Below are 20595 nucleotides of genomic sequence, written 5' to 3'. Positions count from 1 at the left end.
TCCTTTAAACCTAGGAGGAGATAGAGACCCTCCTCCTCACCCTCAAAAAACAAAAATCTGTTCCAGTCTAGTTTCACTTTGAAATTGGTTCTTCAAGTGAGTTCACAATAGCATTGGAAACATGGGGATTTCCGTAGATGAGCAGTATGACTGTTTTTAACATCTGATGTGTTGTCATTTATTTTGTACAGCTGAACAATTGTTTTGGTTTCTGAAGGGAGTTTAAAAATTATTCAGGCTAACTAACGCTCGAAGATAACCCAACAATTCCTTCCTGGACACTGCCCCCCTCACACTAGGGGTGTTAGTCGAGTTAAATAAGAAATTAACATTAATTGGATTAGTGGATTCACAAAGGGAAGAACATTAATTAGAAGGAGGAGGAAAAGGTAGTGTCGCAGAAAGCAGCATAAGCAGTGTAAGACCAGGGGCTGTAGCAAGAAATTATACAAACCAATGAAGTTACTAACATTGTACCTCCAGGTTAGGATTTCCCACAATACTAAAAATAGAATATTCACATGGTTACACTCTAAAACTAGAAAACTTTACTTCTGGATAGGTCCTCCCACCTATTTAGCCTAACTGTCATTTTACAGATGAGGAAGCTAAGGCCCAGAGATGGGAAGCCACTGATTTATTTCAAGAGCTCATGTTTTTACTCTGCTGTACCTTTTCTATGAGGTAGAGCACAGGAGGGCAGTAAAGTATGGGCGTTAAGTGGCTAGACCTGATTTCAAATTCTAGCTGTGCCACTAACAAGCTGTGTGACCTTTGGCAAATTACCTACCCTCTCCGAGCCTTGGTATCTCTGAGAAACCATAAAATCAGGGGCGCCTGATGGCTCAGTCAGTTGAGCGTCCGACTTCGGCTCAGGTCATGATCTCATAGTTTGTGAGTTCAGCCCCGTGACGGGCTCTGTGCTGACAGCTCAGAGCCTGCAGCCTGCCTCGAATTCTGTGTCTCCCTCTCCCTCTGCCCCTCCCCTGCTCATACTCTGCCTCTCTCTGTCTCTCAAAAATAAATAAATGTTAAAAAAAATTTTTTTTTTTAAAGAAAAGAAAAACCATAAAATCACAGTACTTACTTCACAGGGTTGTGTGGACTGAACATGATAACATAGATCAAGCCCATGGTGCATCATAAGTAAGTATACTTACTAAAACTTGTTATTTCTCCAAAAGCAAAACATCAAAGGCCAATCTGAAGAGATTCATATCAAGAGAAGAAAAAACCCATTGTATGCAGATAAGTTAAAGTCAAAAGGGGGTTAACAGGCTTTATTCATTTCCTTCATTTTTTTCCCTAATATATCTGCTACCCCTCCTTTTATCTATGCTGGTAGGCACCAAAGAGAAATCCAGAGAAACTTTTTATTCATTAGATCATAAAGATACTTAGTCTGTTTAACATTTGGTCTCGATAGCACTGCTGACACTCTATCAATGTTAGGCAATTATAACCATATTCCTTCGACAGCGCTGATAAGTGGTGATCTGCCAGGATACTTGGCAGCCGAGCAATGTAAAAGCTGAAACATTCGTCGTAAGTGTTTACCCAGCACAAGCCTTGGTGTTTCCATTGCTGTCTGCCTGTTCACCTGTCACGGCCCGGTTTGAAAACGCAGGCGTCCTTGTATGCTGTTCAAAGGATCCTTTGGTAAACAAGGGTTTTTGTCCCCCCTCACATTGAATTCAGTCTGCCTTGAATTTTGTGCTATTCATTTACTTTGTTCAGCCGAAGCCAAATCGGGAGAAGACCAGAAGTCCAGGGAGACTCTCACATCATTCCATCCTACTCTTGCTCTTGAGGATTTGGGTCCTGCATTCCCTTGGCTCAGCGGTTTTCCTGATTAGGAGGAATATATCCTGCCTCATCATTTTCTCAGAGGCATTAGCATTTGGGATGGGATTTCCCTGTTGTTTGGAGAAGTTGGGGAGCCCGTTTGTGAAGAGGAAGCTTTGCACGCAGAGGTTTGTCAGGAAGAATTGTGGGTTCTGCAGTAACGGGGATGCAGACCCCTGCTGAGCTCCTGTACCTGAGTAAAACTAGACCATTTCTGTTCCATGAAGCTGTCCTTCCTCCCGCCCTGGGTTGATCTGCTGTTTCCCACCCTTAACTCTCACCCCATCCCTCCTCCAAAAAAGGTTTATGAATGCTCAGGATTTCCAAAAGACAATCACAGAATCTAAAGAGAGGGATGGGACACCAGCGGGCCTCCTCCCATCCAACGGGGAGAAGAGATGTACTTTTAAGGGGGGTGAGAACTCCCACCGCAGGCCATCAATTTCCTCTGGCTCCTTGAACTTGGTTCCCCACAGGGTCGGCACCTGCGTTCAACTCCAACCTTGTCGGGCGGGAACTCGAGGGGGAGGAGAGGAGCGAAGCGGGCCGGGGAAGGTGGGGAACGCCACGACGGGGAACGAGGAGCCTCGGGGCTGGGAGGGCCCAGAACTCCGCACGCCGGGGGCGGGCCCGGGGACCCCACGGCCGGCGCGCCCCCGCCCCGCCCCCGTGGAGGCCGTCGCCCGCTCGCCGGCCGCGGCGCACGCGTGTGCGGGAGGGGGCAGCGCGGCTCTCCCCGGCCGCCTGTGCGCCGCCGCCGTCCCTGCCAGGCTAGAGCCCGAGCCCGCACCCGCGCCGCCGAGCCCGGCACGTCCCGGCACCATGCGGAGGGTGAGTGTGCGTCGCCCGGGGGCGCGAGGGGGCAGGCGGCCAGTGTGCCTGCGAACGTGAGAGCGCGTCTCCCTCGCCCGGCTCCGGGCTACGGGAGGCGGCGGGGAGCCGGGCCCGTGTAGCTGGAGGGAAGGGTTGAGGGTGGGGGTCGAGGCGGGGCCTCGCGGGGCCGCGGCCGCAGCCGGGGAGGGCCGGGGGACACTCCGCGGACGACTCTGGGGGGTGGGGCCGGGGGAGCCGTGGGGCGACTTGCAGCCGGAGGGCGCCCGCCGGGCCCAGCACTCCCAGCGGCAGCGCGGACACGTCGGGGCTCTCTGTCAGCGCCTGCGCCTCCTCGAGGCCGGGGCAGGCTATTCCCAGCACCTTCGCTTCCAGCTTTTAGGGGAGTCCCTTCCCGGCGCCCCCGCCGCCCGCTCGGCTGGTCTGGCCGCTGCGTTCTGCTGCTTAGCGCCGCGCTCCCAGTTCGAGAGCCTCGTAAACTTTGCCGCCAGCCGTCTGTTGGGCTCCCTAGGCGCAAGCCCCAGGGGTAGGCGGGCCCCATTTCGAGTTGGGTGGGTGGAGGGGTGTGTGTGTGTTTCGGAGAGGTGGGCCTCACGCCTCTTCAGCGGAAAGGCCCTCGCTTCGGCGTTTGGAAGGCGCGAGGGCGTGTGGACTCGAGTTGCTCCCTCGGCTGTGCTAGCGAGCCAGGAGCTGCTGCGACGTGAACCCGCGGAGTCCCGAGGCGGACTTTCGGCACGTGCGCTTGGGGGAGTCCGGGGCAGCGGCTGCTCCCCGAACTGCAGGGGTGAGAGGCCCCTGCGCTCGTGGCTCTTGGCGGAAAAACTCCCCTCTACAGGGTTTATTCCCCTTGAAGGAACAGCCTGGAAGATTGGTGCTGCTTGCGGTCAGCCAGGAAGAGCACGCACGCAGGCCCCCGCGCAGCTTGATCTTACCCTCTTGGGGAGCTAATGCACGCATAAGTGTTGGTGATTCTAAGTTACCAGTCCCAGTGTGCAGTTTGGATTTTAACCTGGGGGTGGGGGGTGGGGGCTGCTTTAATCAAATGCGGGATCTCAGACTGGGTAGCAGTACAGGAAACTTTAGGGAACTCCAAGTAGGTACCCTTGACATTTTCCCAGACACCCTGAGGCCAAGCCCAGTGACAGTTTAGGCGTTAGGGAAAGGGTGTTGGATGTTTTCTGAAGAGACAAGTCTGAGAATAAATGGGAAAAACAAAACACGACTGTTGGTCGCCAGAGCCTGTGAGTTTCTCTGCGTTGGAGTTAGGGGTTGCCTTGTACAATGGCATGTATGTGCCTGTTTGGTCACCTGAGTGAGTAGCCCTTTCAAAGATTTCTTCCTCTCAGCTGCTAGGTTGCTTCAAAGGGAAATCTGGCCGTCGTTTTGCAGGTGGTGCCAGAGTTAAGTCTTCTGGATATGTTGATGGGCGGGGGGGGGGGGGGGGGGGGTGTATTTGGAGGGCTTGTAGAGCAAGTATGAATTGGTCCCAGCTGCCTCTGGAAAGTCTATTAGTGAGCTGACATGGAAATTTACCTGGCTTACCTTTTGGAGTCAGTCCAGACCTGCTCAGGTGTTTCTGGGGAGGACAGGATTCCAGCCAGGCTGGGCAGCTAGTTTGGCATTCCTGGTGTTGATGGAGCAGCAGAAATGGAAACGGGCGGGGTTATTTGTTTGAACTCCAAATTCAGGGGTCAGCAGCCTTCTTTTTTTTTTTTTTTTTTTACCTTAGTGTCATTGGGTTAATTAAGAAAAGCAGCTGGGAAGGGATCTGTAGGCCTAAGCAAGGGAGTGTTAGAGGGAGAAGCGAGATTTGGTAATGGAGGAATTGACCAGAATATCTTAAAACAGTGATTTGTATCCTGCTTGTTTTAGGATGAAAAAGACGGATGCTTGCTAGAAGTTCAGATTCTTGAGCCGCACTTTGGACCTATTAAATCAGAATCCCTTCGACTGAAGCTTGCACTTTGCATTTTAAACACCACTGCCACCATCATAAGGGCTATGTATTAAGCACTTACTGTGTGCAGGGACCATTCTAAGCTCTAGGAGTAGTGGGGAGATGATGGCCAAAGATCCTTGTCCTTTTGGAGGCTACATTCTAGTTGAGAAATTAAATAATAAAAAAGTAAACCCATACACAAGTGATGTTAGATAGTGATGAGTGCTAGGAAGAAAATAAAGCAGGATAATGAAATGGGGAGCAAATCAGGGAGGGAAGCCATTTTCATTTCCATGGTCAGGGAAGACATTTCTAGACAGTTGGTATTTGAACTATGAATTACATGATGAAAAGAAGTTACCTGTGTGAAAATTTGGGGAAAGAGTGTTCCAGACCGAGGAACATCAGATGCAAAGGCTCTGAGGCAGGAACAGACTTGGCCTGTGTGAGCAAAGGCTCTGAGGCAGGAACAGTACTGGGGCTGAAGCGGAGTGGAGTGTCCATGGGGTGGAGCGAGTGGGATGAAGTGAGAGGTTGGAGAGATAGAGGCCAAGTTCTATAGGGACTTGTTGGCCATGGTAAGAAATTTGGATTTCAGCCTAAATGCAGAGGAATGTTATTTAGAGAATTTTAAGCAGAGGAATAGAATGATATGATCTGGTTTACTTTTTCGAAGATCTACACGGCTATTGTGTGTAGAATGAATTATGGAATGGGGATGGTCATGTAAAGAGAGACCACCTTTGTGTGTAGGGGTGATGGAGAGAGTTAGACTGGATGGATTTTGGAGGTGCGGTCATTTGAACTTGCTGATGTGGGACGGTGAGTTGGGAATCCTCTAGCATACACCTAAACTTGCTGATCGTTGATGTCTGTGTGTGTGAGAGAGAGAGGGGCGGGGAGAGATGGAGAAAGGCAGGTGGTTGGACCTCAGTTGGAATGTCCCCAATGATAATAAATATAGCTAACATTTAGTGAGCATTTACTCTGTACTTGGTACTGTGGTATATGTGCTCACAGGAGTCCTGTAAAATAGGAACTGTAGTCACCTGTTTTGCAGATGGGCTAAGCTCTGAAAGGTTGATATGTTGCTTTGGCCACTCAGCTAAGTGTTGGAGCTGGGATTTGTACCTGTTTACCTGACTCCAAAGCCCTAGCTCTTGGCATTACTCTTTGCTTGCTACAGACTGCCTGCTCCTGCCCCAGATCATTTCTGGTTCTGGAGAAGCAGATAATTTAGCAGTTTGGCAAATGCATGTGGCAGCATTTCAACTTTTGTAGATGAGTAACTGCAGAGGGAGGGCAGACACACTATTAGAATAGAAAGTAATTGCTTTCATTTGATGCTGAAAGAAAGAAAAGGTGCACAGAGAATGTACAAAGTCAGAGCACAGAAGATGCCCAATAATTGGGCTTCTCTGAAGAGAGGCAGAAATGGGGCATTACCACTCTGCCCTGTGCTTTGACCTTATGTCATGACCACCAGGGAAGCCACGTTTTCGATTCTTCTTTCACCTGTTCTCATAGCTAGTAAATATTTCCTTCTTTACTTTTGCATCCCAAACGAGTTCTTTCCTGTACAGAGCCAGGAGTTTCAGAGGATTGGCAACTTTTTTTTATTATATATATTTTTTAGAGATTTTCTTTTTAATTTTTACATCCAATGTGGGGCTCATACTCACAACCCGGATATCAAGAGTCGCATACTCTACTGACTGAGCCAGCCAGGTACCCCGAGGATTGGCTACTTTAAGAAATTATTTGCCTTAGAGTTAGAAGTCATTTGTGGAAAAATAACTATAATAATTAAATTATAATATTTATAGTATATGTAATTATTTTTAAATATTGTATATAATTATTGTAAAATACTATTTATTGCTTTCTCTGTTCCATGCATTTATGGTCTCCCTTAATGTTCATAATAACATTTTAAGTTAAAATTAATAGGTGATTGGGGTGCCTGGGTGGCTCAGTCGGTTGAGCCTCTGACTCTTGATTTCAGCTCAGGTCATGATCAGGGGATTGAGCCCCCACGTTGAGCTCTGTGTTGAGCATGCAACATGCTTGAGATTCATTCTCTCTCTCTCTCTCTCTTTCTCTCTCTGCCCCACTCCTCGCACTCTCTGTCTCTCAAAAAAAAAAAAAAATGCTTGGGATGCCTCGGTGGCTCAGTCAGTTGAGCATCTGACTCTTGGTTTCAGCTTGGGTCACGACCTGCCAGTTTGTGGATTCGAGCCCTGGGTTGGGCTCTGAGCTGACAGCGTGGAGGCTGCTTGGGATTCTCTCTCTACCTTCCTCTGTCTCTGCCACTCTCCTGCTTGTGTGTACGTGCGCTCCCTCTCTAAATAAACAAACTTTAAAAAAAATGCTAAACAAAAAAAAGATTCACTCTCCCCCATGTGTGTGCTTTTTCTCTCTCTCTAAGCAAAAAAAAAAAAAAAAAAAAAAAAAAAAAAAAAAAAAAAAAAAAAAAAAAAATTAATGGATGATACATTCATACAGTATAAAAATTCAAAATACATGAAAATATTTACAGTGAAAATCATTCCTCATATTCTGTTGCCCAGCCAGCTGGTTCCCTTTAGCCAGAAGTAATTGATTTTAAACCCACTTATTGTGTCTTTCTAGACATAATCTGTGCATATACAAGCAGTTATATATTCATACTTTCTCCCTTTTTTTTGACATACAAATGTAAATGTAGTATGTAAGTACACTTTGCTTTTTTTCCTTGTACACAAGATCAGTATTTGTAGATCTGTCAGTTCAGTTCTTTTTATGGCTGCATATGGGATACCTTTATGTGGATGTACTAGGATTGTACCAGTCTTTTGCTATTATCAACAGTGCTGCAGGGAATAATCTTATACATACGTGATTTTACATTTGTGTGAGTATATCTGTATGATAAATTTCTGAGTCAGCTAATATGAAAAAACACCTTTTGTTAGGTGAAGCAGCATAGTATAGAGGAGATATGTATATGCATATGTGTATTTATGTATATATACTTAGCTATATATGTTAGAGATATCTTTGTATCTATTACATATATCTTTATAAATAAAATCTCCACATAATAGCGTGGACTTGGAGCCAGATTATCTGGGGTTGAATCTTGACTCTGCTATTTACAGGCTTTGCAAGTCAACCTCTCTTTGCCTCAGTTGTCTCATTTGTGAAATAGGAATAATAATAGTACCTACCTAAAGGATTGCTGTGAGGATTGTTACTAGTTTGTGTTGCATAACAAATCACCCCAAAACTTACTGGCTTCAAACAATATCTGTTTTGCTTAGCTCATGAGTTGGTAGGCTGTCTGGGTGGCTCTTATCTGGGCCAGCCCAGCTGAGCTCTGCCGGGTTCTTTCACGCTTCTGTGGTTACCTGGTGGGTCAGCTGGTAGCTTGAGGATCTAGGCTGCCTCACCCACCTGCCTGGTAGTTGACAGACGAGTTGGCTTGTAGGGAGCTCATGGGATGGCGTGTGATCTCTCACGTGCCAGTTAGCTCAGGCTTCTTTACGTGGTAGCCTCAGGGTTCCAAAGGCAGCAAGAGAGGGCAAAGCCCAGAGCACAAAGCACTGAGTCTGTGTGGGAGGGGACTCTCCAAGGACAAGGATACAGTGAAGAGAATCATTGGCACCATTTTTGCAGACAGTCTACCATAAACGTTGAATAAGTTAATATTTTCATTTTTTAAGTTGATTTATTTTGAGAGAGAGAGAGAGAGAGTGAGCCACACGTGCGCGAAGAGAGCAAGCAGGGGAGGGGCAGAGAGAGAGGGAGACAGAGAATCCCAAGCAGGCTCTGCACTGTTAGTGCAGAGGCTGATGCAGGGCTCGAACCCACGAACTGTGAGATCATGACCTGAGCTGAAATCAGGAGTTGGATGTTTAACTGATTGAGCCATCCAGGCACCCCAAGTTAATATATTTAAAGTGACTAGCATCGCGCCTGGCATATTGTAAGTGCTATATAAGTTTGTTAAATTGAAAAGAAAGAGAGTGCCAAATTACCCTCAGTTTTCATGTGTGAGGGTGCCTGTCCCTCTGTTTCTTCCTAAAACTGCATCAGAGTTATTTATCCATGGAGAGGCAGGTATTATCCATGGAGAGGCAGATGTTCTTGTTCCTTTTTTACAGGTGAAAAAAGTGATGCTCGGGGATGTTGTTTTTCTGATGTTACAGGCCAGACAAGAATATGAATACTTTGTCTGACTCTAGAACACCTCACCTTGTCTCTCCACTCTAGACAGAAGTATGGTTTCTGTAACCCTTCCATCCGCTGCTCTCTTGCTCACTCTTGGATTTCGTGTCCCGTATTTCCATTTCACATTTGGATTTGTGTTCAGAAGGATCTGTCAATCTGTTGGAGTCTTTGACAGTGATTTTGATTTCAACCCGGCTTCCCGAATTGAAAGCAAAGCGTCCACAAATATGTTGGGCTCTCTCAGGTCTGCGAAGGGAGGATAAAGGGAAACTTGTCACTTTACCTTTCTTAAATTGAGAAAATAAATGAGTCTGGCCTTATTTTACTTATTCTTTCTTCCTTTCCATTCCTTGCATCATTTTGTTTCCCTTCCTCCTTTACAAGACAGGAATTCTGTTCCCCAAGGGCCAGATGTGAAGACAGGAGACAGTATTTCTTAGTGGTTCAGGGCGTGGTCTCTGGAGACGAACTCCCTGACTCCAAATCCAGCTCAGCTGTTTACTAGCTGTGCGACTTGGATTAGTTAATGTACATTAAAAGGACTTGTCTGAGGTTCAAAAGATTATTCAAATTACATAGCACATTTCTTTTGCTTCTGTTTTCCCTGTCCGTCTCCCCTGCTTTCTCCTGCAAACCTGTTCCTCTACCCCTAGATGTATGGAAAACTTACTGAGCCCTTACTCTGAGTGCCTTATGTGTGATTAACTCGTTCAGTCCTCACAACAAACCTATGAAGTAAATGCTGTTTTATTCCCATTTTCAAATGAGGAAGTTAAATACTGAATGGCTGGGTAATTTGTTCAGCATACCACAACTAATAAATGATGTAGCAGGGATTTTAAACCAGGCATTCTGGCATCACAGTTTGTGTTTTTAATATTTATATCCCTCAAAAAGTGGGTGGAAGGTTGGAGAGTTAAAATTGAGAGCTTTTGCTGTAGGTAAACTGCCGGCGAATTTGCACGCAGCCTCCATCCTTGGCAACAGCCGAGTGTACCCAGCTGTGCCTTAGACTGAAAATCCCAGAACAAAAAATACACACTTTCAATCCTTTTGCCAAAAGCCTTTCCACTTCAATTATTATAAACCTAACAAGATTTCAAGCATTGTGCCTCCCTTGTAACTGAGGTGTGACAGGTGCAACACTGTTGAAAAATACATGGGGCTTTTTTTTTTTTTTTAAGGTTTGAGACTCAAGCTGGCCAGTTCTGAGTCTTGCCACTTCTTACTCCTTTTTTTTTTTTAAAGTTTAAAATTTTAATTCCAGTATAGTTAACCCATAGTGTTATATTAGTTTCAGGTGTACAATATAGTGATTTAACAATTCTTTACATTATTCAGTGCTCGTCATGAGAAATGTACTCTTAATCCCCATCACCTATTTCTCCCATCCCGCCACCTACCTCCCCTCTGGCAACCACCAATTTGTATTTAAGAGTCTGTTTCTTGGGTTCTCTTTCTTTTTTCTTTTTTCCTTTGCTCATTTGTTTTGTTTTGTTTCTTAAATTTCATGTATGAGTGAAATCATGTGGTATTTATCTTGCACTGACTGACTTATTTTGCTTAGCATAACACACTCTAGTTCCATCCATGTCGTTGCAAATGGCAAGATTTCATTCTTTCTTATGGCTGGATAATATTCCATTGTATATGTATACCACTTCTTTATCCGTTCATCATTCGATGGACACTTGGGCTGTTTCCATAATTTGGCTATTGTAAGTGATGTTGCAATAAACCTAAGGTTGCATGTATCCCTTTGGATTAGTGTTGTTGTATTCTTTGGGTAAGTACCCACAAGTGTGATTACTGGATCATAGGATAGTTCTATTTTTAACATTTTGAGGAACCTCCATACTGTTTTCCACAGTGGTGGTACCTGTTTACATTCCCACCAACAGCGAAGAGCGTTTCTTTTTCTGCATATCTTTGTCAACACATTTGTTTCTTGTGTTTTTGATTTTCGCCATTCTGACAGATGTGAGGTGATATCCATTGTAGTTTTGATTTGCATTTCCCAAATGTGTTGTGCTTCTTTTCATGTGTCTATTGACCTTCTGTATGTCTTCTTTGGAGAAATGTCTGTTCATGTCTTCTGCCCAGTTTTTAATTGGATTGTTTGTGTGTGTGTTGCATTGTATAAGTTCTTTATATATTTTGGAAACTAGCCCTTTATTGGATATGTAATTTGCAAATATCTTTTCCCATTTAGTAAGCTGCCTTTTTAAAAAATGTTTATTCTTTTTTTTTCAATATATGAAATTTATTGTCAGATTGGTTTCCATACAACACCCAGTGCTCATACCAAAAGGTGCCCTCCTCAATACCCATCACCCACCCTCCCCTCCCTCCCACCCCCCATCAACCCTCAGTTTGTTCTCAGTTTTTAAGAGTCTCTTCTGCTTTGGCTCTCTCCCACTCTAACCTCTTTTTTTTTTTTTCCTTCCCCTCCCCCATGGGTTTCTGTTAAGTTTCTCAGGATCCACATAAGAGTGAAACCATATGGTATCTGTCTTTCTCTGTATGGCTTATTTCACTTAGCATCACACTCTCCAGTTCCATCCACATTGCTACTAAAGGGCCATATTTCATTCTTTCTCATTGCCACGTAGTACTCCATTGTGTATATAAACCACAATTTCTTTATCCATTCATCAGTTGATGGACATTTAGGCTCTTTCCATAATGTGGCTATTGTTGAGAGTGCTGCTATAAACATTGGGGTACAAGTGCCCCTATGCATCAGTACTCCTGTATCCCTTGGGTAAATTCCTAGCAGTGCTATTGCTGGGTCATAGGGTAGGTCTATTTTTAATTAAAAAATGTTTATTCTTGAGAGAGAGGGAACACGCACACACGGATGCACATGCATGAGCGGGGTAGGGGCAAAAAGAGGGAGGGAGACACAATCTGAAGCGGGCTCCAGGCTCTGAGTTGTCAGCACAGAACCTGACACAGGGCTTGAACTCACGAACTGTGAGATCAAGACCTAAACCAAAGTTGGATGCTTAACCGACTGAGCCAGCCAGGTGCCCCCATAGTAAGTTGCCTTTTAATTTTGTTGATTATTTATTTTGGTATAGTCCCAGTAGTTTATTTTTGCTTCTGTTTTCCTTGCCTCAGGAGTCGTATCTAGAAAAATGTTGCTATAGCCGATGTCAGAGAGATTACTGATTGTTTTTCTTCAAGGACTTTTATGATTTCAGGTCTCACATTTAGGTCTGTACTGGATTTTGGGTTTATTTGTGTGCATGGTGAAAGCAAGTGGTTCAGTCTCATTCTTTTGCATGTACTTCTTGCTCCTTTTGATGGACTGTTTCTCTGGTGGCAGATTGTGTTTGCCAAAGCAACAGGAGAGTAAAACATAAATATTGCATATAATATATAACTTTCCGAACTTAGAATTATTCACATCTTCAATTGAAAGAAATAACTGAGGCTATTTGATAAGGTTTCTTTGCATGTAGACTAAATGTAATATGGTAACACTCATGAAACAAATACTTAAAATGAACCTCCTACTGTATGCTAGGAATCTGTCGTGGGTTAGCAAGCTCTGCATGGCCCTGATCTCACAGAATTTGTAGTCTGTCTGAGAAGATGAACAGTTCTGTGAATTATGGTATAATCTGTTGCAAAGGGAAAATAAGTTGCTAGGGTATTGTAGTGGGAGTTTCTAATGTAATCTGGCGGGTTCATAAAAGCCTTCTAGATGAAGTGACTGTTTAGCTGAGACTTGAAGGGCAAGCAAGGGCAGCCAGGGAAAGAGAAGGAGGGTTGCATTCTAGGTAGAATGAACAGTTTATGCAAAGGAAGAGTGAAGAATGGCACATTTAAGGAAGTGAGGTGCATTCAGAGCAGCTAAATGGATACAGAGCAAGAGGGTAATGGCAAGAGCTGAGGTTGGAAAAGTCAGGAGAAGCCAGATCATGAAAGGCTGTGTAAACCATCTTGAGTGTCCCAAAGGCAATGAAAAAAAGCCATGGAGAGGGGTGTCTGAGTGGCTCAGTTGGTTGAATGTCTGCCTCTTTATTTCATCTTAGGTCATGATCCCAGGGTTGTGGGATCGAGCCACACATTGGACTCCACATTCAGCATGGAGCCTGCTTGGGATTCTTTCTTTTTCTTCCTCTGCCCTTCTCCCAGCTTGTGTGCATGCTCGCTCTCGCTCGCTCTCTCTCTCTCTCTCTCTCTCTCTCAAATAAATAAATAAATAAATAAATAAAAATAAAAACCATTGAGAGATTCTAAATAAGCAGTTTTGAAAATCAGATATTTGTTTCAGAAGGTTCCTTTGGCTGCAAGGTAGGGAATGGGCTGGAGGGACAAGACTGGAGGGGGCAGGACTGGTTAGGAGGCCATTACAGTGATCCAGATGACCTAGACTAGGAGATGGTAAAGGGAATGGAGAGACCTGTTCTATTCAAGACGTATTTTAGTGTAATGAAGAGGACTTAGTAACCAATAGGATGTGGAAGATAAGGGAGGAGAGGAGTTCAGAGTGGCAGACTCTCAGATTTCTGGCTTGGTGAAACCAGATGTACAGTGGTGCCGTGAACTGAGACATAAAACTGGAGGGAAAACCAAGGAGTAGGACTTGGGAAGTTTTGTACAGAGGCACCAGTGGGCCCTTCATGTAGAGATATTTATAGCAGAGGTCTGTAGTTTAGGAGGAAGTTTTATTGAAAGATACAAATTTATGAGTTATTGGCATATAAGTGGTAATAATTGAAGCCATTGGAGTTACAGAACACAGAGAATATACATAATGTATTTATAAGCTGGTTTACAAAACATGTTTTACATAAGAGTCACTTGGGGAACTTGTTAAAAATGCAGATTCCTGAACAGCACCTCCTAAGCTGCTGATTCAGTAGGTCTGTGGTCTTAAAGTAGAATCTGCAGTGTCTAATAGGGTTGACAATATACGTAACCTACACCACAGCTATTTTACCCTTAGGTGTATGTTCTAGAGAATCTCTAGCACTCTGGGACCTACACTTTTTAAAGAAGGAAATACTTAATATATAAAAAAAGGTGTAAAGAATAATACATTGGCATTCATGTATCTACCACAACTTAAAAAATGACTAAGAAAAGCTGTAGTGTATTTATAAAATGGAATGCATACTACTCAGCCATAAAAAGGAAACAGGCTACTGTTTATGCATGAACATGGACGGATCTCAAACTAGACACAAAAGAGTACATACTGTATAATTCTATTTACATGAAGTTCTAGAGCAGGAAAAACCAAATTGTGGTGACAGGAATCAAAATAGTGGTTGCTGGTGGGGACTGACTAGAAGGGGGCGTGAAGAAATTTTCTGGTGTGATGGAGATTTTCTACTTCTCGATAGGCTTGAGGTTCACATGGGTGTATGTGTCAGACTCGAACTGTACACTTGACATCTATATCACTATATGTAAATTATACCTCAATAAAAGACCCTACTACAAAGGAAGAAAAACCCCAGTAGAGATGGTACTCTCCCCATACTTTCCTGCCAGCAGAGGAAGCTTCTGTCCTGAATTTAACATATCTGTGCGCTTTAATAGTTTTATTACATATGCATATATCCTTAAGCAAGATATGCCATTATTTTGCATGTCTTGAAACTTTATATGTATATAAATCACCACATATATACATGCCCATATTGGTTTTTTGCATAACACTTGTATATGTGAGATTTAACCATCTGATACCAGTAGCTCAGCATGCATTTTTGGAGCTAAGTATATTTATGTAGTGGAATACTACATAGTTAAGTTGTTCTTTCTGTTTTTGCCATATATTTTGGTTGTTTTAAAGCAGTGCTGCTCTGATTTTGCGTATGTGCTTGTTTGTGAGTGCCAGGGCATGTAGGGGTGGGGTAGTGGGGCTGTAGGGTAAGCATATTGTCAATTCAGCTAAATATTGCCATATTCTCCTCCAGAGAGGTTTATGAGAAGTTTATGAATGGCCTGTATTTTTACCAAACACGTGGTACTGTCAGACTTTACATTTATTTGCAGATCTGACAGAGGTGGGTTAGCTCATCATGCTTTTAGTTTGTAGTTCTCGGATGGTTGAACATATTTTTATGTATTCAAGTGTGGTCCAACATATTAAAAAATTATTTATTTATTTATTTTGAGAGAGAGCATGCATATGCTCAGGGGAGGGACAGAGAGAGGGAGAGAGAGAGAATCTCAAGCAGGTTCCATGCTATCAGCACAGAGACCAACACGGGGCTCCATCTCATGAACCGTGAGTTCATGACCTGAGCTGAAACCAAGAGTTGGAGGCTTAACCGACTGAGCCACCCAGGCACCTTTGGTCCAACATATTTTTAGGTATTCATTGGCCATTTGAGTTTTTACTTCTGTGAATTGTCAGTTCATATCTTTTGCTCGTTTCTCTCTTGTACTTTTTCTTACCGAGCTGCAAATATATTTTTCCAATTTGTGTCTTTTTCTAAATGGAATATTTTGATGAATTTTAATGTATTGGAAGTTATTTGTGTGTGTGTGTGTGTGTGTGTGTGTGTGATTTGTGCTTTTTGTTTCATAAGGAATCTTTCCATTGTCTGCTGGCTAAAGATATTTACCTGTTTTCTAATGAGAGTTCAAGTTTTGCCTTTAATATTTAGACCATTAATCCAATTGGAATTAAATTTAATGTATTAAGCGAGGTAGGGGTTCACTTTTCTTTTCCAGATAGATAACCAGGTATTCCAGCAACACTTACTGAGTACTGTCCTTTCCCCACCAATGTGCCATGCCACGCCACCTTTGTCATACGGCCAGTTTCCATATGCGTGAGTGTGCAAGCTCTTTACTCGGATCTTAGTTACTACTGATTACATCTTAATGTCAGATAGGTAGAGTCACCCCACTTTTTTGTGCTTGAGTGTGTTTGTTTTATTCACTGATGTATCCAATGCTCAGAACAACAGCAGGCCCTTAGTAGGGGCTCTGTAAGCACCTGTTGAGTGACTGAAGGTATCTCATCTTGTACTAGCTGAATAAGTAGCCCAGCAGTTCCCTGACGTGCTGGACAGTATTCGCCCTTTGGGGAGAGGAAGAGGAGGCAGGTGGGAATTACTGTCTCTTGTTTCTCTTCTCCCTTGCTCTTGGTTGCCTTTTGTCCCTTCTCGTTCAGAACAGAATCTTGAGGAACAAATCCCCAACAAACCCAACCACTACCAGTATGGCTATAGCCTGCCGAGTGCAAGGTTTAGTGAGAGTTGGGTGGCTGCTGATTGTGACCTTGATCACAGATGGTAAATAGTTCTGTGAGGTCCTTTGAAATTTGTCCAGTAACTAGGCCCTTAAGCCTTGGAAACAGAACAGGGGGTCACCTCAGATTAGGTCTTCTTTGCATTTGAACATCTATATTTTGTAGGCTAGTGTTGCTTCAAAATAGACTTCTCTCTTTAGCATGTTTTTTGTTGTTGCTTATTTATTTTTTTTGAGAGAGGGAGAGAGAGTGCAGGAGGGGCAGAGAGAGGGAAAGAGAGACAAAATCCCAGGCAAGGGTCCACACTGTCAGTGCAGAGTCTGATGTGGGGCTCGAACTCATGAACTGTGAAATCATGACCTGAGCCGAAATCAAGAGTCTGACACTGAACCGACTGAGTCACACAGGCACCCTGGCATGTTTTGTTACTGATATAAAAAGAGCCACCATTTACTTAATGCTTTTTACGCAAGCAAGGCACATTCAAGGCACAAGGCACTGTGCTTATACAAGATATTTCATTGCCTCTTTAAACCATTTCTCTCTTTTCTGGATTCAGTGTTGCTTGAAATGTGAGCAAAATACTTTAAGGGTTGGACCAGTTTAAACAAAAAACCTAATGTCGAGTGCTTAAAAAAGTTGAGCCAACAATCAATGTGTGTGATAAAGTCACAAATGAAAATATGTACTTGCAAAGTTAATAATATAAGCCATTCTGATTACTTTTATTTTAAATCATGGTGCTTATTATTTGGCTTTCCAGGGTATTTATAAACATTAATTTCCTAACGGAGAATTTTTCTTGTTCCTAGTGCCAGGCAAGCTGTGACATGGGGTAGTCTAACAGGCAGTTCAAAGGAGTGAGACTCCCACTTTTTCCAGTGTAAATTACGAGGTTTGAAATGTTCTGACCGTTGAATTAGCCGATTGGTGCAACAATAGCAAATGCTTTATAATTCGTGTTGCCTTCAGAAATGGCAAAAACTGGGCTGCTGATAATGGACCAGAACCGTCTGGACTCTGATAGGCGAGCCTCCTGCCTTCAGTGGAATGAGGACAGCAGCAGCTCCTGCCATTGTACTCTGAATTATGCTTTATGTGCTGCATTTCCTATTTTCGAATATTAATGCTGGGAAAATGGCAACAGTATTTGTTGACAGGGTAAAGCTCTCCATTCCTCAATAAAAGGAAGGCTCAGACATGGCTCATGCAGAGGGCCCTGCAGGATTAGTATGCCTGGCTGCTTCTCTTTATACATCCGTCATTCTGATAATAGAATTGAATGTGCAGAAGCCCTTCCCTGCCCCTGCTTCTGGGTTAGGAAACCACAGGAGTAATGTCACTTCAGTACTGGGATACTCAGGCAGAGGTATCTAGACTGTGGTATGCTTTTTAGGTCAGTATCAAAGAAAATGTGAGGTGATTCTAAGTTCAGTATTTTATTTCATATTCAGCAAACAAAGGCTAGATCAAAATCAGTTTTCAGGAAGCAGCCAAACACCTCCCTTAAAGCAGGGATTGGCAGACTTTTTCTTTGAAGGGCAGATTATAAATATTTTAGGCTCTATGGGTCATATGGATCCTTGTCACAACTACTTAACTCTGCCATTATAGTGTGAAGACAGCCATGGAGAATACATAAAATGAGTAAGTATGGCTGTGTCCCAATAAAACTTTATTTAGGGACACTAAAATATGAATTTCCTATAATTTTCTCATGTCATAAAATATTATGCAGGTTTTTTCAATTATTTAAAAGTGTTAAAAACATTCTTTTAAAATTAAAAAAAAATTTTTTTTTAATGTTTATTTTTGACAGAGAGAGAGAGACAGGGCATGAGTAGGGGAGGGACAGAGAGAGAGGAAGACACAGAATCTGAAAGAGGCTCCAGGCTCTGAGCTGTCAGCACAGAGCCCGACGTGGGGCTCGAACCCATGGACCGTGAGATCATGACCTGAGCCGAAGTTGGACGCTCAACCGACTGAGCCACCGAGGCGCCCCTAAAAAAATTTTTTTAAAGTTATTTTTGAGAGAGAGGCAGAGCGTGAGCAGGAGAGGGGCAGAGAAAGAGGGAGACAGGATCTGAAGCAGGCTCCAGGCTCCTAGCTGTCAGCACAGAGCCTGACTCAGGGCTCAAACTCACGAATCACAAGATCATGACCTGAGCTGAAGTCAGACACTTAACTGACTGAGCCACCCAGGCAACCCTTTTTTTTTTTTTTTTTAAACATTTATTTATTTTTGAGACAGAGACAGAGCATGAACGGGAGAGGGTCAGAGAGAGGGAGACACAGAATCTGAAACAGGCTCCAGGCTCTGAGCTGTCAGCACAGAGCCCGACGTGGGGCTCGAACTCACGGACCGTGAGATCATGACCTGAGCTGAAGTCGGCCGCTTAACCGACTGAGCCACCCAGGTGCCCACCCCCCCCCACCCCCAGGCAACCCTTAAATGTTGAAACCATTCTTAACTTTTAGGCCGTTAAAAAACAGGTCACTGGATTTGGCCTGTGGGCCATAATTTATAATTAGAGATTCCCTTGTGTTCCAGTATGTCTGCAATTTGTTTTCTGGTATGTGAACCAACCTTTTCTCCCATAGCCCATCCTCATACTCAATAGGTTACACAAAGCTACATGGACAGAAAACCAGAAACCTCTTCCAAACCCAGATATTTCAGTTTCCTGCCTGCCTCTCTTGCTGCCTTCTCATAGACACACACCCCTACCATTTTTTTTTTATGTTCATGGCACCCTTTCCCAATTGTAAGGGGTCTTGTTCCTATCCTTTGAGGTTCCTGGTAAGTTATATTAACTAGAAATTTAGAATTATGCATTGAAATAAAAATAAAGCAATTGGCTTTCAGCAGAATGTTACAGAAATTAGTGAGAGTATGGACATTTCTTTCTTTGTAGAAGTGGATACACTTTTAATCTTCAGATAATTTCTCATTACATTTATACAGTGAAATTGTGTTACAAGTTATGCATTACAATTTATTAAAGTTCCATTTGAATAGATAGTAAAAAGTGGTTAATGAGGATGCCGATGGTCTTTCTGAACTGTGGACAGGTGCAGGAATTGCCCGGGTGCACCACAGTTGTTGGTTGTTTGCGTGGCTCCCCTGTGAAGTAAGAGCTGAGGTCAGGTAAGAGTTCACCATTGCTCATAAATTTGGTGCTTGAATGATGGTGTAGTGGAGACAACGTTGTACCGTGGCCTCTGAAGTGAGGTCTGACCGTGGACCACTCTGAGCCTCATTTTCCTCATCTGTGAACTGGAGATGAAATAGTTGATGTGAAAGCGCTTTTCGTAAACTCTGAACTGCTGCCCTTATGGAAACCATCACTCCTTCCAGAGCAACTAAGTCTCAGTGCGGTCTCTTGTTCATGATTCACAAACCTGGCTAGCTAATAGAGTCACTTGTGGGAGTCGATGGGGTTGGTGGGGCTTTGGGAAAACACACATTTCCAGTCTCACCCCAGACTTGCTGAATCGGAATTTCTGTGAGAGGACCTAGAAATAGATATATTTTTTAAATAATGTTTTTATTTATTTTTGAGAGAGAGCACCTGAGCGGGGAAGGTGCAGAGAGGGAGGGACAGAGGATCCGAAGTGAGCTCTGCACCAACAGCAGAGGACCGGATGCAGGACTTGAACTCATGAACGCTGAGATCATGCTCTGAGCTCAAGTCAGACGCTCAGCCGACTGAGTCACCCAGGTGCCCCGAAGTCTATATTTTTAATAGGCCCCCTAGTTAATTAAGATATGTTTGGGAGGCTTTGCTTTGTTCATAAGCTTCAGCTGATGGATTTAAGAAAACCATATACATGCTTCCCTCTAAATCCTAGCTTGGACTTTCCCTCTAAAATGGCTTGTGCCGTTTGTCTTCACAGACAGTAAGGCAGTCAGAAGAGTGAAGGTGAGGAAGAGCAGAAATTATCTTCACTTTATCTTCTCGAGAATGTCTGTCTCAGCAAGTGGAAATAGGAGCACTCATGTTTTGATGTCAACCCGGTGTTTGAACCCAAATTGTGTTTCTCCTCCTTTACCTCTCCCTCTGCAGCCCTGTTATTTACAGCGTGGTTTTCACTTTTTTCTGTGTGTTGAAGCCTGTTTGCAAAAGGAAGAGTGTGAGAGTCAGCACTCCATGAATGTACAACAGATTGACACTATGCTTTCCAGTTTTGCTACTCAAAACTCATCATTGAAAATGTTTTTTTTTTTTTAAATTATTTCTGGAAATAACTGAATTGTAATGTTGGCACATACAGATCACAAACACAAAAAGAATCTCAGCAGTACTAAGAAGATAAATTGATTCTGAATTTCTCACATTTTCTGCCTTGCCTCTAATTTACATAGGAGTAATTGTAGATTTCAAATGAGTGAAAGCAGCCACCTCCACCGTTGGCAGCCCAGACTGTTTTCAACAGCAGAGCTCTGCAGTGTGTACATACGCACAAATGCTCTCTTCTAGGACTTTGCAATTTCCTAATGTTTAAGTATTCCCCTACTTGCAAAATTCCTTCGCAAGTGTTA

The 20595-nt window shown here is 43.5% G+C and overlaps 1 protein-coding gene across 1 annotated transcript in view; it reads left to right on the top strand.

Moving 5' to 3' along the window:
- The first annotated feature begins 2630 nt into the window (after positions 1-2630).
- TMCC3 (transmembrane and coiled-coil domain family 3) overlaps positions 2631-20595 on the top strand; it is a 288129-nt gene continuing 270164 nt past the window's right edge. The window contains exon 1 of the mRNA XM_042947377.1: positions 2631-2676. The gene's annotated coding sequence lies outside the window, so the exon portion shown is untranslated. The remainder of the gene's footprint in view (positions 2677-20595) is intronic.

This window comes from Panthera leo, chromosome B4 (assembly GCF_018350215.1).
Source record: "Panthera leo isolate Ple1 chromosome B4, P.leo_Ple1_pat1.1, whole genome shotgun sequence".
NCBI lineage: Eukaryota > Metazoa > Chordata > Mammalia > Carnivora > Felidae > Panthera > Panthera leo.
Note: the sequence above shows the minus strand (reverse complement) of the source record. Positions and strands in the feature narration are given on the sequence as shown.